This window comes from Mesocricetus auratus, unplaced genomic scaffold (assembly GCF_017639785.1).
Source record: "Mesocricetus auratus isolate SY011 unplaced genomic scaffold, BCM_Maur_2.0 Super-Scaffold_100030, whole genome shotgun sequence".
Classification (NCBI taxonomy): domain Eukaryota; kingdom Metazoa; phylum Chordata; class Mammalia; order Rodentia; family Cricetidae; genus Mesocricetus; species Mesocricetus auratus.
Genome location: NW_024429211.1, coordinates 5,337,774 through 5,354,166, shown reverse-complemented (window position 1 = coordinate 5,354,166; position 16,393 = coordinate 5,337,774). Strand labels below are relative to the sequence as shown.

Sequence of the window (16,393 nt, the reverse complement as noted above, 5' to 3'; positions counted from 1 at the left end):
ATGACCCAGTCATCCCACTTGGGGGGCGTGTGTTCTAAACGTGGAAATCGGTGTATACAAAAGACATGTTTCTTAGGGCGCCATTGACAAGAACCAAGTCAGTCTTTAGCACATGAGTGGGTGAAGAAAACGTGCTACATATACGTGATGTAATGTTATTCTACTTTAAAAGGCCCTGTTGTTTGCAGCAACCAGCAAGGATGGACCCAGAGGAGAATGTAAGGAGGGACAACTCCTTACTCAGACAGTCTCATTATATGGGGAATTCAAAACAATGGAGCCCAAAGCGGCAGAGAGTTGTGTGAAGGTTAGCAGCATCCATTATTACTATTAAGGGGATGCATATGTTAATTACTCTGATCACTGATGTCCACATGGTATATATCACATGCTCCATAATTAGTATAATAAGTTGGAGAAGTGTTGAGAGAGAGAGAGAGAGAGAGAGAGAGAGAGAGAGAGAGAGAGAGAGAGAGAGAGAGAAAGGGAGAAAAGGAGAGTTGTTTGGGTGTGAAGCTGTTGGAGGTCTGAGTTAGCAGAGAAAGAGCTAAAAGCCTGGGAAGCTTATGGGAGCCCAAGACTCCATCGAAACTGCACTGATGATCTGTTCTGTAAAATTTCAGTGTTTTCTCTGTTAGGGTTGTTTTTTGCATAAACTTAACATTTTTTTTCTATTAAAGAAATTTCATTCAGTAATGTAATTGTCTCACTTTTAAGTAATATTTATATTTTTTTCTCCCCTGTGATGGTCTTATCTGCCCTTTCCCCGGGCCCCAGGAAGCTCAATGTCTTACTGACAATTTTTTAAAGCCTCTACGAAGTATCACTTATTTTAGTAAGTGTCCTGATTTAAAGATGTCTCAATGAAAGTCTTTATTGGAAACATCACGTTAAACTGTGTGAGCGGATAGAGTGCCTAGTCCGGTAAACATGTAAAACTGGCTGGATTCTGAGCCGCAGGTTGAGTGTCGGTCCCCAGGCGTAAAGAACTGTTACTCATCTTTCTGTGGTTGACTTGCGTGAGGGACAAGGACTCAAAACTTGGAGTTTGTTTATGAATCCGCTCTTCCAGCTGGCGTGAATCAAACACACTCAGGCTACTCTTGAGCCACGACTTCTCCGGTTTTTTACTTTTTATTTCCTTACAGAGCATGTTGATGTCACTTAGTGGAATGTTTTGTTGTGCTCTTGTTTTAAACAGAAGCTTTCTAAACTTCTGTGGCTCATCTCAAGTTGCCGGCTACCTAAGACTTGCTTGGCCGTCCGTCTGTAAAGGGTGGGAATACCTTTCTTCTGGTGAAGCCGGGTGAAGGTGAGGAAGCCTCCTGGTCCAGATGTAGCTTCTAGGAGGGAGTATTCTTTCTGGCTTGTAGATCTAAGGAGACATGTCAGATCTAAGAGCGGGTACTTGGCAAATTGTCAGGATGTCCTGGGGGCTGGACTGTGTCCCCGGACTGCTGAGTGTATTCTCTGGCCATAGGAACCTGGAAGCTGTTGAGCCAGATTGTAATCTAGCACTTCAGAGGCAGAAGAAAGGTTCCTTTTTCTGCTGGTGATTTGAAGGTCACCTTTGTTCTGGTGTGACCTGGCTACTCTGTAGACTGTCCAGACCGGCTGTGGAAGGCCATCTGATACCTCCACCCTCCCATACCTTCTGATACTCAAGTGTCTTCCTGTGACATGTCACTCACATGGGTCTTTTTTCTATAACAGATGACCTATGTCTTGGGAGACCCTCCAGACTTCTGGCCAGGGGTAGAAGAGTATTGGCAGTTCCCTTGCTCCGTAATGAATCGAGCTTCCCATACTGGTAGTCCAGCAGACTTTCTAGGGACGCTGTATTTTTATAAAGGCCAAGCACACCATAGCAAAGTTTCATAGTTGTTCTTTGTAGAAACCTGCTGTGGCAGAGGGTGATCTTTCTGGACGACACACTTTCAGCTTGATAGACGCCACTGGAGAGTGTGACCTAGACATGGAACCAATGCCCAGGGTGGAATGTGAGGCTTGGCTGTGCTGTGCAGCATAGAAGGGACATCTTTAGGTCCCCGTTTCTCACCAGAAGACAGTCGCTATTTGTTACAGGTGTCAAGTACTTGTGGGAAGGAAGTCACTTGGGGTCATGTGCCCTAGGCACCGCACCTTGGTAGAGCACAGGCTCCCATTTCCAGTTGCCTATTGCCCATGAGTCAGCAAAAGCTGCTGGACCAGACTGAAGACATCTAAATTCCTCGAGAGAGTCTTTAAAATAGTAATTCAAAATAAAAATGACAGCACAGACTTGGAAAGTGGGAGAGAAGTCAAAGAACTTCAGCTGAGGATAACAGCATCTTTGAGAGGTGTATGGGTAGGTACGGGATGGTCCAGAACCTGGGACCCCCAACTGGGCTGGTTAGGGCTCCTCCTCCAGGGCTGGCCTAGCATCACAAGGATTCCAGGGATTTCTATTTTGTAAATCTTTTCCTGAAAACAAAACAAAACAGAAAACCTATAATGTTTTATATTGCAGAAGAACGTAGAGGACCCATGTGAGGTAATCTAACTATAGACAAATGCTGCTTATCTAGACGGGCAGAAGAACCCTCTCTGAAATTCTTAGGATCAAAAGATTTCAGATTTTTGTTTTTCCAGACTTGGATGTTTACATCTTAGCCTTGGGCTGGGACGCAAGTCTAAGCAGGGGTGTTAATATCTTTTTTTCTCTATTGTACTCTCCGTGTACACAGCGCAAAGGTTATTTCATACAACATTCTCAGCATACTTTCCCTGTGACTGCAACATGCCACACGAAACCTGGGAAGAGCTTTTCTCTTGTTGCATCATGTGACACTCAAAACCCTTTTTGATGTTCTGATTAAGGTACCTAGTATGAATATGGAACACACACACACAAACCTGCACAGGGACAGGCAGAATGGGGTGGCCAGGGACTGGAGACAGGAAGGAGAATAATGAGCCGTATGGCTGTCTAGAAGGTACAGAGGGTAAAGGTGCTTGTCTCTAAGACCGAGGACCGTATTCAATTCCAGGGAGAACCCTCATGGCAGAGAGAACTGACTACTGCAAGTTGTCATCCGACTTACACACACACACACACACACACACACACACACACACACACACACAATGAATACATAAATAAATATGATTAAAAATTTGAGACTATCTAGCTTGGTCAAAGTACTCAAGTTTTCAGACAGACTGCATGGGTAAGTTTGGTTATCTGGTCGGGCGTTGGTGGTGCACGCCTTTAATCCCAGAACTCTGGAGGCAGAGGCAGGCGGATCTCTGCAACTTTGAGGCCAGCCTGGTCTATAGAGCGAGTTCCAGGACAACCTCCAAAACAATACAGAGAAACCCTGTCTCGAAAAACTTAAAAAAAAAAAAAAAAGGTTTGGTTATCTGTTGCACAGCATGGTGGGTGACTATAGTTAATGTCTGTTTCAAGATTGCTGAATAGATTTTAATTGTTCCCCCTATAAAAACACAAAGATGTGTGGTGGTGAATACATTAGATAATTTGATTTGATCATTGCACTGTGTGCCTCAAAGTGTCACACTGTGACCATACGTGTATATGGACAGTTATTAATCATTTAAAAAACATAAAATAATTAAGGAATGTTTTTCATGCTGCAGCAAGAGGGAAACCTGTCCAGTAGGGACTCAGATTTCTGCTGTCACTGCCTTCTTCAGCCACAAACAGCCCCTCTCTCTGCCTGGCCAACTAAGTCCCAGAGGAAAGAGGTTGGTTTTCGGTTAGAGCATACCTGTCCACGACACGTGTGACTGTAGCTATCCGCTAATGCCTTTCTGACTGTGAGGCTCACTTACAGGTGGATTCCTTGGGGGACATGCCCATGGGGTCACTCTCCCCTGGCGACTCATATACAAGGCATTTGTGCATATATAAAAGGATCCAGTCCCCCTGGAGCCTTCCAGGTTCCAGGCTTAGCTGGGTGTATACACAGGATCGTGGCTAGATCCATGACTAACCACTGAGGGACAGATGCTGAGCCCATGTGGATGAGCTCTGAGACACTGTTGTCATGTGCCCAGTTCCCCTCAGTGCGTATTATCACTCAGAGCTCTGCAGTGAAGGACTAGGGAAAAACAGCCAAGGAAACGTTTCTAGCTACGGATTCTAGTGGTAATACCTATCCCAGTACCTGTTAGGAACACAGCTACTGGCAGTCAAAGAGGATAGTTAACACGGCGCTAAAGCCAGACTTAGAAATCTAGCCCAATGGACATTCACAGCTAGACATCCCAGAACTTCAAGGCAGTTCCTGCTCCTGTTTGCAATTCCATTCTAATTCACTGGGGGAGAATTGAGCCGGGAAGCTGTTTGCACATCATGATTATATTTTCAGATAGACTGTCGGAGAGTAAGGAGAGGCTGAGTGCAGACCCCAAACAGAGGTCCGGCAGAAGCGGGAGGTCTATGTATACCGCATTCTGTTCTACATAAGGGAATATAGCCAGTTAAGAGCGCATTACAGATTTTCAAGGAGCCGAGAGAGGGGGTTTTGAACACACTCACCATAAAAAATGATTATTTTTGAGGCTACGGATAAGCTGTTTTCCCAACTTGATCATTATTAAATGTAGACATATGATTATATTGTATAATACATACTAATATTTATTAGTGTACTAACATAATATAGTTATGTATAACATTATATTGTGCCTCATAAAATGAAGCCATATTATAGATCAGTCAAAATATTAAAATTAATAAAATGAAATAAAAAAACTGAGCTGAAGGTGACTGACAAGGCCGTGTGTCTCTTTGTGGATGTGTGATAGTCATTTACCAAGTCCTGGACACTGTGCGTAGCTCTGTTGTGTAGGGTACATGTGCTTTGATGTAGTTGAAGGTTCCTGGCTGAGTCATTTGCCCTGAAGAGCCCAGGGGAAGGCATGGCTTGCTTTTTGTTTTGTTTTGTTTTTGAGACAGGGTCATGCTAGGTAGCCCAGGTTGACTTTGAACTCATGATCCTTCAGCCTTGACTCCCAAGTGCTACAATTACAATTACAATTACATCACACCTGACTTGTCTTTGCATTCCTGAGTGGTGACCTAAGACACTGATACACTAAGATACTGGTCACCCACTAGCTTTCTCCAACGATGGGCAAACGTAGTTTTCCAAAGTTGAAGGCAGGAAGAACAGCTTAGTCCCATGTGTTTCTCAACATTCTTTAGATAACCTAAACTTAGTTAGGGAGGGTGTTAATTTATTTGGGGGCTTTCAACGACTCCCCGGCTAGGGTGCTGTACTACCCTCCTTTGACTCTCAGCATCTTCATCTTTGGAAGGGCAGCACTGCCCTTGGGGGGACACAGTGAGGGTGAAGTAGGAACCGTGCATCTGCAGTAGCCATCTTGGGGTTTCCTGCTCATGGCCCCCCTCCCCAGTTTTAGAAGATAGCCACCAGCAGAGAGGGAAACAAAGTTTGCTGTGAACTCCAGTCCCATTGCTTACTCTCTACATATAATTGGTGGGCTCAATTTCTCTAGGTGGCTGTCACCTTTCCTCTACTGAGGGAAGCTGGGAGGTGACCTCAGGCTTTAAATCTCAGAGGTGTCTTGTCACCCCACAAGTGGTGTCAGAAGGAACTGTATCCCGGTTGCGCATTTCAGTCCGTATGTACCAACCCTTCTGCTCCAGTGTCTGCATCCACCACGATGCGCTGTGTTTATTTATGATCCCAGCGTGACCATAATTGTGCAGCCCACCGTGATTGAGGACATTTGTCAGAAATAGATCACCAGGAGATACTGCTATGGTGGCATTTCTTTTCTAGAAATCCTTTTTGATAAAAGAGGTTGTGTTTATGATGCCTAATTCTGCATCGCTGCGAGAAGGTAGCACTCAGAGTGGCATTGCTCGGGGTGGCTTGGAAGCGGTGTTTTCAGTGAGGGACAGCAGCAAACCTCAGAAAGCGCCTCCATCGCTGACCCGGGCTGTTTCTCTCTGTGTGTGAGAAAGCCCTCTGGCTGTCAGTCTTCTCATTAGGCAGAGGGGAAGGAGGGTCCTTGTTATCATGAAGTCCTGTAACCAAAAGTTCTGATTTGGAGGAAGCAGGATCTCTGGGGAAATGGTGGTCACGCTAACCATTCTTCTCCTTCCACTGCACGCCCAGGGTGCCGTGTGCCCAAGCTTCTGGGGCAGACCTTCCTGCATACAGGTCTGTAGGCGGCACCAGTCAGATTTATTGATTGTAAACACTCTGGGGACAGACACACATGGGGGGTGCTCTTGTTTCACTCTCCTGAGAGCGTGCAGAGGTTAGAGACACTCTCTTGCTGGGACGGGTACAAGGAAGGGTGACTAGCCCACTCCGTCTCTGGGACAGATTCCCCTTCTTCTCTGCCACGAAAACCTAGAGGAAGCTCTAGCTGTCTATTCCTGGAAAGCCACTTCATCCTGCGGCGGGAAAGAACCCGTCATCGAGTTGGAAAGCCGGCAGAGCCTGGACATGATAAGCAAGAGCAATGACTGTTGACAGCATGGCTCCTGGCGGCTTCAGGAGAGCATGGAGTCTGATAATCGAACTCACGCCTAGAGAAGCCAGATCTCCTGGGAATGTTTACGAGAATGCAGCGAGCATTTAGAAGGCAAGAGGAGGTAACGGGACAAAAACAGCACCAAGGGATAAAGGCAACAGTTATAGTGCTGGACCTAGGCAAGGAGAGGAAGAGGCTTTGAATGAGCTCAGCCCTGCGTGGATGTGCATTGTTGACATGGTCCTCAGACCCACACCTTCTCCCTGGTGGTGAGGCTCAGAGGGCAGTGGCGAAGCCTTCCCATGTGGGCCAAGTGTGGGTGTTGTAGCACATGCAGAAAATGTCCTGCATAAACTCCCTCCTCCTGGGATGCTTTGTAGCAGGCAAACTGCCCCTTTCCAGAGACCGCTTCTGCTGAGACCAGCTAAACCTGATTCCTTAATCCAGCTGTGTGTAATAAGCCTGCTTCTTTGTTTCTCTGTATGTAATAACCCTGCCTCCTTGACCTACCTGTACGTAAAATCCTGCTTCTTTATATTTCTGTGTGTAATAGCGCTGCCTTCCTGTTCTGCCATTTGCAATAACCCCGACTCCCTTGCTTGAGTCTCTATAATAAGCAAAACCAAGTGTCCTGGGTGCTATTATTCCTCCAGCTGAGAGCACAGACCATCCTCTCCCAGATGTTTCCCCTTCATTCTTTTCACCCTCTCCCTGCTCTCCCTGCCCCAGTTAGGTCCAAGCCTCTGGAAGCCGTGCGAGCACTCAGCAGATGTCCATGAAGAAAACCTCATTTGCTCTCTTACAGTATTAGGGAACGCCAGGAGGTTGTGCCCCCTGAAGAAATGACAACCTCATTCCAAACTACATCCAGCCACATCCCCATTCAGCTACAAAGTGTTATTTTAAGGCGTGAAAAAGTATCAGACCGTATACCATTTTCCTCGGCCCTGCATGGGAATTCACCGAGATGACTCCACAAATGGCACCAGAAGGAATTGTGTCCTAGAGGCACATTTCTGTTCCTCTGTGACAACCCTTGTACTCCAGCGTCTGCAACCAGCAACACATGACAGTGTTTCTTTACGGACCCAGAGTGATCGTAATTTAGGACATTTGTGGTAAATATGTTACCAGGAAACACTGCTGTGGTGTCTTTTTTTTTTTTTAACAAAGCTTTCTTGTTGTTGTTGTTGAAAGGAGGTTACTTTTATGGTGTCTAACTCTTGATTGTGGGGAGAAGGTAGCACCTAGACTGTCACTGGTGGATAGGAAGTGTGTGGTTTTGGTGTGGGGACAGCCTGGACACATGCTATGCCGTTCCACCTGGAGGGCTGCAATGCCAAGGGGTTTAAAACACAGAGACCAGTTTTTGCACCAGATATTGGAACCACTGTGACCCACAAATATTTCAAAGCAAGCACCGCTAAAGCTTTTCCGTCACAAGGGCACAACCTTGGGGCTCTCTTACCCAGAGGGAGGTGGGGGACCTCAGTCAGATTGCAGGAACGTTCTTCCCAGTTCCCAGGGTGGTGGGGGAGCTGATCAGATACACTGCTTGGCCAAACAAGTGTGCTGTTGACACGAAAAGACAGAAATTGCTAGAACACTGCGGACAAGCCCTCATCATTGCATACAGAGCAGAGGGGGCATTTCCATTCACTGAGTGGGGGGGGGGTTAGGATGGCTTCGTAACTGTCATTAAAAAGGCTGGTTGGCCAGGAAAAATGTGCTGGGCACTGTTGTGGTTTCAGTGTGAAATTCCCTCCTTAGGTTTGAGTGTTTGAAAGCCTGGTCCTCAGCCGATTGTGCTGCTTTGGAACCTTTACTAAGTGGAGCCTCACTGGAGAAGTGGGCTGTTGTGGGGCAGGCCCTGAAGGCTCGTAGTTCAATTGCTTTCTTGTCTGCCCTCCCTCTGCACCCAGACGACGGACATAACGTGCCCCACCACCGACTGCATGTGGTGCTCTGGCTGTCTTCCTTTCCTCACCGTCATGAATGACCACACCCCTTTTCAAACCAGGGATCAAAACCAAACCAAACCAAAACAAAACAAAACAAAAAGCCTTCCTTCCTTTAGTGGCTTCTTGTCACAACAAGAAGAAAAGTAATGAGACCCTCACTCTCGCGGTAACATGAGTATCAGATGGTTTGAACATTTAAATGTGTTTAAGGAAAACGCTCTGTGCTCTCCTCACAATAAAGTAAACAAGGGAACTAGGAAACTCCATCAACAGCCCACTGGCACCAGATGCTTCCAGACTGGGCCCAGAAACATCAGGTGTATGATTTACAAATGTAAGGCCATGCATCATGCCACAAGCGCAAATCACAAAGAGTTGGATGTGCAGGGAAGGAGATGGGGAAGAGATCATAGTTTGATGGGAAAACATCCGCAAGGGAAAGATTTCTAGTTTAAATGTAAATGCTCCCACAGGTCAGATGGCAAAAAAAGGAACAAAGCAAAAAGAAGAAAAAAATAAAGGGGAGGTGTGTGGATGAACTCGAAGGATGTGTAGATTTGGGCATCCAAAGAAGGTCCTGGCCCGGTCCCTGTGGATACCAAGGAACGAGTGCGTTTGGGAATTCCTCCCTTCCAGGAGAGCAACCACATTAGAAACGACCGTCCAAAAAGTGTTTTAAAACTCACAGAGTTTGTAGGCAGTCATGACTTAGGTATCATTTCGTTCTCCTGCGCAGATATATTTCCTAGGAAATTGTCATTTATCCTGAGTGTTCAGTGTCACGTTGGAGGGCATGGCTGTGGTCGCTAAGCAGTTCAGTCTGCTCTCTTCTTGGACTGAGAAACTTGAATTCCTAGCCTTCTCCCCAAGATCTAAGAGCCCTTGCGTCTGCTCAAGCTCCTCTGGGACATTGTATACCGCATTCTGACTTCACCCTGGGGTAGCCAGTATTTCCCATCATTTTGTTTTGTTTTGTTCTTCGTGTCATGGTCTTGTCCTGTAGCCTAAGCTGGGCTGAGACTCAATAGGCTCCTGCCTCAGTTTCCCCATTGGTTGTAGGTGTGTGCTTCCATGCTCAGATTTCCCACTCATCTTGGTGTATTGCTTTTGTAGCACATGTAATAGAAAAATAATTTAGGGACTGCGGTTTTCCTCTATGTTTGATTGACTTAATTTTAGTTGACATGTAAAAGTTGTATCTATTTGTGGGGCACCATCTGATGATCTGATAATGAATATATTGCGTTCAGAGGGAGTATACGGGTCTCCTCATTCACTTGTCACTTCTTTCTGGTAGAAAGTTCAGTCCATTCTCCTCGCATTTGTGAGGTATGTGCTGCGGTCATCCAGAGCCACGCAGCTATACACTAGGAGGCAGCACCCCCTTCTCTTGTCTAACCATAGTTTAGCACATGTCTACCCAACGCTCCCTCCTCCAACCTCCCCACCAACTCGGGTCCACCGCTCTCTTCTCTGAACCCCCTACCTTCCTCATCTGGTGGCCTCCAGTTTTTTCCCCTCTGCCTCTGTGAGATCAACTTTTAAAGATTCCAAGTGAGATCAGAAAGTGCATTTCACGCTGATAGTTTAAACGATGGTATTTTTAGTAGTTTTGGAAGGCTCTGTTCAGAAGAGCCACCCCAAGCATCGTCTTTGGCTGCCTCTGATTTCACGTTGGACTCTGAGTCAGTTAGTGAACAGATAGATGCTTGATTGAGCTTTGGTGGAAGGAGACCCATCCTGGGTGTTACACAACACATTTGGCTCAGGTTTCTTCTGTTTGGCTCTTGCCCATTCGGTTTCAGTGATGAGTTCTCGCCTGCACGATTTTTAAAATATGCTGTCGCCGTAAATGTTTACCTAATAATTCGTTTTCCAGAGCGCTTGTGACGGATGCTTTGATGCAAGATCTCTTAACCAGGGCTGATTCTGATGCCCAGGGGGCATTTGGCACTTTCTACAGTTGGCTTTTCTTGTCAGAGGGAAGGGTGCTGGCATCTTTTAAGTGCGTGCTTGGGTGCCCCCTTGATGCCCTGTGATATGCAGACAGCTTCCTGCATTCAGCTATGATCTGGCTCCCAAATGCTGCTGAGGTCAAGGCAGGAACATGGCAAGTTGAAAGCTAACCTGTGTAATTTAGCATGAATCACAAGATGACATAAAGAAAAAGAGGCTGTTATCACAGCAGCAGTAGAATACCAGTCTAAGGGGTGCGTGTGAGTCCTGAACCCAATATATCCAATTGGGGAGTTGGGGCCGGAGGTAGGGGGGGGGGTTGGGAGGAGCAGAACTACCTGGCTCAGAATGTCAGCGCTGAAGCTGCAGAGCCTTTTACATCTGTTATCTCTTATTCTGGGCTTCGGATTTCCCTGTCTGTTGAGGAATGAGAACATACAGCAGTTAGGTAATTTTACACAGTGCAAATTTCTGTTTCTTTCAGACTCTCTATCTCTTTATCTCTACTTCTCTGCTTCTCTGCTTTCCTCTCTTAAAAGCAGGTGTGGGCACGGGCGCACACACACACACACACACACACACACACACACACACACACACACTTGTTTACCTGCCCATCATCTGAAAATAATCCCATGAAAGGATTTCCTACTCTAAATGCTGGAGCCACTAGTTACTTCATGATGCTCTGGAAACCAAGAGACCACAGACAAAGGTTGAGATAGAGCAAAGAATGCTTGCTTTATTTGGGAGCAGACTGAGGTTTCAGGTTGGGAGCACGTCTTCAAGGGGACCAGATCAGCACTCACTTAGAGATGGTGGGTATTTCATCAGGGTCAGCAGGTGGGGTGGTTGTACCTTGTGTGGATCTGTGTGAACTCAACATCCAGGATGGACTGGGTTCGGCAACCATGGGCTTGGTTCTGTGGGCATTCCCGCGTCTTGGTTGCGTCTTCTGTGGGCCTTACTAGATCCAATCTCCCACTTCTGACCTCTAAATTTGCTTGGCCATGTTGCACCTCGGAGACGATAAAGTACATCTGACTGCGTATAAAACAGGACACATCCAGGCATGCTTGGCCAACTGAATGTTTGTTGGTTTAGCAAATGTAACCACTTTATTGCCACATATGCCCGACTTAACCCTGAATGTCTTAGCAGGAAATGCAAGCTGACAGAGACCAGAAGCCTATGTGATGTCTATAAAAGACCCCCCTGCCTTTATATTGATTGAGATGAAGTAGGATAAAGAGAAGATACTGGCCATGTAGTCATATTTATCTGATAATGCTGAAATTGTGCCCGTGTGTTTCATTCCGTTGGAATCCTGTGAACAGCTGTAGTGCCTTTCTCATAAACAATGTGCTAGCTAGCTTTTGTTTGAAGTCTGTACCGGAAGTCGAATGTGAGATGTGACTCATTTGTGGCGTTTCTGGCCTGATTAGTTAAAACCAAACGCCTGCTCCAAAGGCACCATCACAGGGAAGACTCGCACACAAAGCGAAGTCCAGCATGAACGTGGCCCTTTTTAGTTTCATGGTTCCAACATAGGGGCAAATGTACAGGGTGGGAGTAAAGAGCTAAGGGAGGTCTGGTGTGGAGGGGTGGGCTTGCTGGGGGACTGAGCTAGCTCAGACCTTTTGCAGGCATTGGAGAGCCCAGGGCCTGATTCAGGATGAGTCTCCAGGTCAGGTGTGCTCCCGGGCTTCGTGGCCGTAAGAGACAGCATGGAGCAGGTGGGAGGCATCATTGGCAGCAGCTGATCACTCCAAAGTCAGAGGCGTAGCAGTTTATAAGTATATCCTGCGAAAGGATCATGCGGGAATATGTAAAGTGGCTTTGTACCACACGGGACACAAACCTGTCTGCGGCTTCTCCCTGATTGGCATGCCATTTGTCTTAGGAGGAGGGGAGCAGTGCTCAGAGCTGCCACTCAGCCTAAAGCCAGGGAACTAGCCAGTTTTCCCCCTCAGCGAGGGCAACTCCAGAGGGAAGCGCCCAGAGTCAGAGGCCACAGCAGAGCGCTGTCCTATAACCACAGCTTGGATGGTTCTGGACACATGTGGTCCCAGGAATAATGGCTAATTAATCTCAGAGTGTCTGCTCAGGCCTATTTAGGGCATATGTGCCAGTTTATAGTCCCTCTGATTGTTTACAAATGTGTAGGCATTTTGACAAAAGGACTAGAAACTGACATTCCGTGCCTCTCAGAAACTGCAATGCTTGCTCCGGCATGCATAGCAAAATGTAGTCTCAGACCACAGTAGTCTCTGGCTGCACAATTTCAAATGGACATGGGAGGCAGAGTTTCTTGCTTAGCATTTTCCAAAGTGTTTGTGAGTTTTTTTTAAGGCCACCAGATCAGATGTGCTTTCAAGGTCAAACCTCCTTTGCCATCATGGATTCCAAAGTGACATGGGCTTTTTACCAGTGGACTGCTCAGTCTCTTTAGGATCCCTTTCTCTGTTTGAAAGTGGGAATTTACTGGTAGGACCAAGAGAGGGCTTCCCAAGATGCAGGCTGGAGAGTGCACTGTGTGGTGGCTTCTGCATGGTGTAGAGGGAGCTGTGCTCATTTTTTTGTTGCAATTCCTGTGAGCACTAAGATGATGCAGTCTCCGTGCTGAGAGAAACTACAATATAAACCATCTATACCAGCTGGTGCTGGCTCTAGACCACAGACAAAAGTGCTGGTCGCTGTGGAGTCCCCATGGCCCTTGCACAGAGGGCTGTTTCTGAAGAACAGTTGTGTGTTTTGGGAGACTAAACAGTCTGGTGTATTTTAGTGCTGAGTAAGTCTCTGGGGAGATGAATGCATGCCAGGAATGTTTACAAAGATGACCCTCTGTGTCCATGGGCGAGCCGCTGGGAGTCACAGTTTCCCAAAGCGCGAGAGGTTGTCGCAATTCCATGCACACATTCCAGGACTGTTTTCTGTCTGCATTCCCTCGGCAGCGTTTCCGGGCAGAATGTACAGAGTATCTTGCTTTCAGCGCCTATGGGGCCTGGGTGGGTACCATAGAACTCTATGCTCACCTTCCAAACGTGGGCTTATCCCTCTCCAACTGGGCTTCATTTGATGGCTTAGTGCCTCCCAGCTGCCCACAGCCATGGCCTCAGTGTGAACCTGCTTGTGGACTTTCATTGCTCCCGTCTGGGGCTGTCTGTCCTCCCTGCACTCCCTAACTCTGTGCTCAATGCTCCCCTCGGCCTGTCTCCCCTGAGCATCCTGAGGGTTCGCAGCAGGGACGTGCCCAGACATTAGTAACCGTGCAGTGTTTATGGGCATTCTCAGAAGTGTGGACAGCATGTCATCGCAAAGGCTCATGGCTCTTTGTGCTGACAGCAGCATCATGAGACTTGCATGACTCTCATATCATGCATGGGAGCTGACTGCCAAGTCACAAGTGTGTGTGCCTTTTATTCTGGCATCTTCCCATGTAGCCTAGAAAGAGTCTTAGAGATGAAACCATTAGAGTCATACATTCAGAGACCAGTCTGAACACCGGCATAGTGACGAGTCAAATAACTATAATGACCATTCATTTTCACGGAACAGCAGTAGACTGACAAGGTATTAATTGGTTGTGAGGGACAACAGAATCTGTCTTCCTGTAAAACAAAAACAAAAACTAAAAAACAAACAAACAAACAAACAAAAAAACCAAAAAGCCACCCCCCCTAAAAATACCAAACCAACCAAACAAAGAAACAAACAAAACAAAATATCATTTCTTTACTTCGGAGGTCAAAGTATGAGCAGATAGCCGAAATGTAAATCCCCTTGAGAGCAATCCATAGAAGCAGAAGGTAATCGGGTAGTCAGTCTCTCATTTCCCGTGTTAGTTACTTCTCTCATTTCTGTAATAAGTGCCTGGTAGGAGCAACATGAGGGAGACAGTTACCTTTGGCTCACGGTTTGAGAGGATGGTCTTCCGTAGCAGCCAGAGCATGGGCAGTCCACAGTCGAGAAGGACAGAGATGGCTGCTGGTGCGGCTTCCTGCCTTCCCATTTTATCCAAGCTGCTAGTGCAGGCCAGGGGATGGTGCCAAGGAAGGTCTTCCCAACATGTGTAAACAGCTCTAGAAATGCCGTCACAGACATCCAGGGGTGTGTCTCATAGGTAATTCTAAATCCAGTCATGCTGATGATGGAGATGGCACCATGTCTCTCTCTTTTCCTTATAGTTTCCCCCGTGTTCAATTCTAGAAGCAAATGTTGTGCCCAAATTCGGAACCCCCAAATCACCAAGAGGCCCATTTCGATGCAAAAGCAGAGTCTTTTATTGTAGATGTTTAATGAGCTAACCCCTTGAGCTCGGGCCATTCACCCCACCACCATGGCAAATGGCTGGAGAAAAGATCCCAAGCAACCTCGAGGCAGGGATCTTAAAGGGCAGCGTAAGGGGAGTGTCTAGGGGCATGAAACAGTCTCAGGATTGGTGTGCTTCCAGGTTTGAGTGACCTGCCCTGTGTTGATTGGTCAACTGGTTGTTATGGCCCATAGGCCCTCCCAGGGTGGTTGCTATGCTCTGCATGTCACTGTTGTGCACTGTCCGTAAAGCACACCCAGAGTTTTAAAGCACAGCCCCACCAGCTAACTTCTGATTGGTTCCTTGCCACGAGGAGGGCATCTGACCTTAGTGACCAGGACAGGAGCGGCAAGGTCATGCAAGCACATGTTATCCTGTAATGGCTGCTAAAATGGGGGGCTGGTCACTACAGAGCCTCACTACTTTAGAGAGATGAGTCAATGCACAGCAGAGACCCCTCTTACCACGAAGACACCCCATAGCTATGGGAATCATACACTGAGTCGAAATCCTGATGCATGCACCCCTAATCAATGCTTAAATCTTGAATTTATGAAGAACTACAATGAGGTAATATCAATTTCCTGGCTTAAAGTAAAAGTGCTTTTTAGCTGGGTAGAGCAATTACTTTAAACTCTGGACTACTTAATAGTCTTAAAAGCATGGTTTCTATGAATAAAGTAGTTTTAAACAAGCTTAAGCCAATGATCAAAGTGATGTGTTAGGAGATCTTGTTTTTCTCTCTAATGAAATTGGTCATCCATCCTAATTCTTTTACCAGATTTCTTTGCTCCGGAGTATCTCCAGTTAGACAAACAGGGTTCAGATGAGAAGAGCAGGACAATGTGTGATGTGTTATGAAGGGTTAACACGTTTGCTCCAGAAGAGAACCGCGGAAGCCTCAGATTCCCTCATGTCTGCTTAGCACCCCCACTTTCCAGTTGAGCAAACAGACGCTGGGAAGCAGTGTTGCAGGCATCCAGGGGATTTGTGGCTGGCCGGCCAGGCCAGGCTTCTACCCAACTCTCAAGGTGGCAGTGCCTTTGCTTCTCCTGAAAGGACTTGTCTTTGCCTGGGATGTTAGGTCTGGCGCTTTTGCCCGTAAGACACGCCTTCCCTGCTTTCTTCTTTGTTTCTTAGTTTTATTCCCGTTTTACTTTATTTCTTTTCTTAGAATTTCACACACGAGCACTGCATTTACTTCATTTCCACCCCTCCCTCTCTTCTTCCAGCTCCTCCTATGCCCCTGTCGAATTCATGACCTCTTCATTATTGCTACATGAATACATGCATGCACGCACAAAACCAAAACCAGCAACGACGACACCAAACCCCTGCTGACCCGTTCGTTAAGTGCTGCTGCTCCCGTGTATACGAGTTCAGGGATGACGGCTTAGGACTGAATAACCTATTAGGGAGTTCGTCACTGAAGAAAACTGATTATTTCTCTTTCAGCTCTCATTGATTGCCCTTAGCTCTTCATTTATGGGTGAGGGCTTGTAATATATCTCGCATCATCATTGGCATGCTGTCATTATGCAGGTCTTTTTAGGATTCCCTCCTGTCGAGTTGTAATGGGTGCAACTCCCCTTTTCATGCCCAGAAGACACTGTTTTGCAGCAAGTGTCTTGGTGATCCAGCTTACAGC

At 46.7% G+C, this 16,393-nt stretch overlaps 1 protein-coding gene and 1 long non-coding RNA gene across 4 annotated transcripts in view; one reads left to right on the top strand and one right to left on the bottom strand.

Annotated features, from left to right (window-relative positions):
• Atp10a (ATPase phospholipid transporting 10A (putative)) overlaps positions 1–16,393 on the top strand; it is a 167,028-nt gene that overhangs the window by 59,478 nt on the left and 91,157 nt on the right. The gene's annotated exons all lie outside the window — the stretch shown is intronic.
• Positions 11,150–14,767, bottom strand: LOC106022188. Its single transcript, XR_001197218.3, has 2 exons — positions 14,338–14,767; positions 11,150–12,236 (listed from the first exon to the last, which is right to left on the bottom strand). It is a non-coding gene; the product is annotated as an uncharacterized LOC106022188 (long non-coding RNA).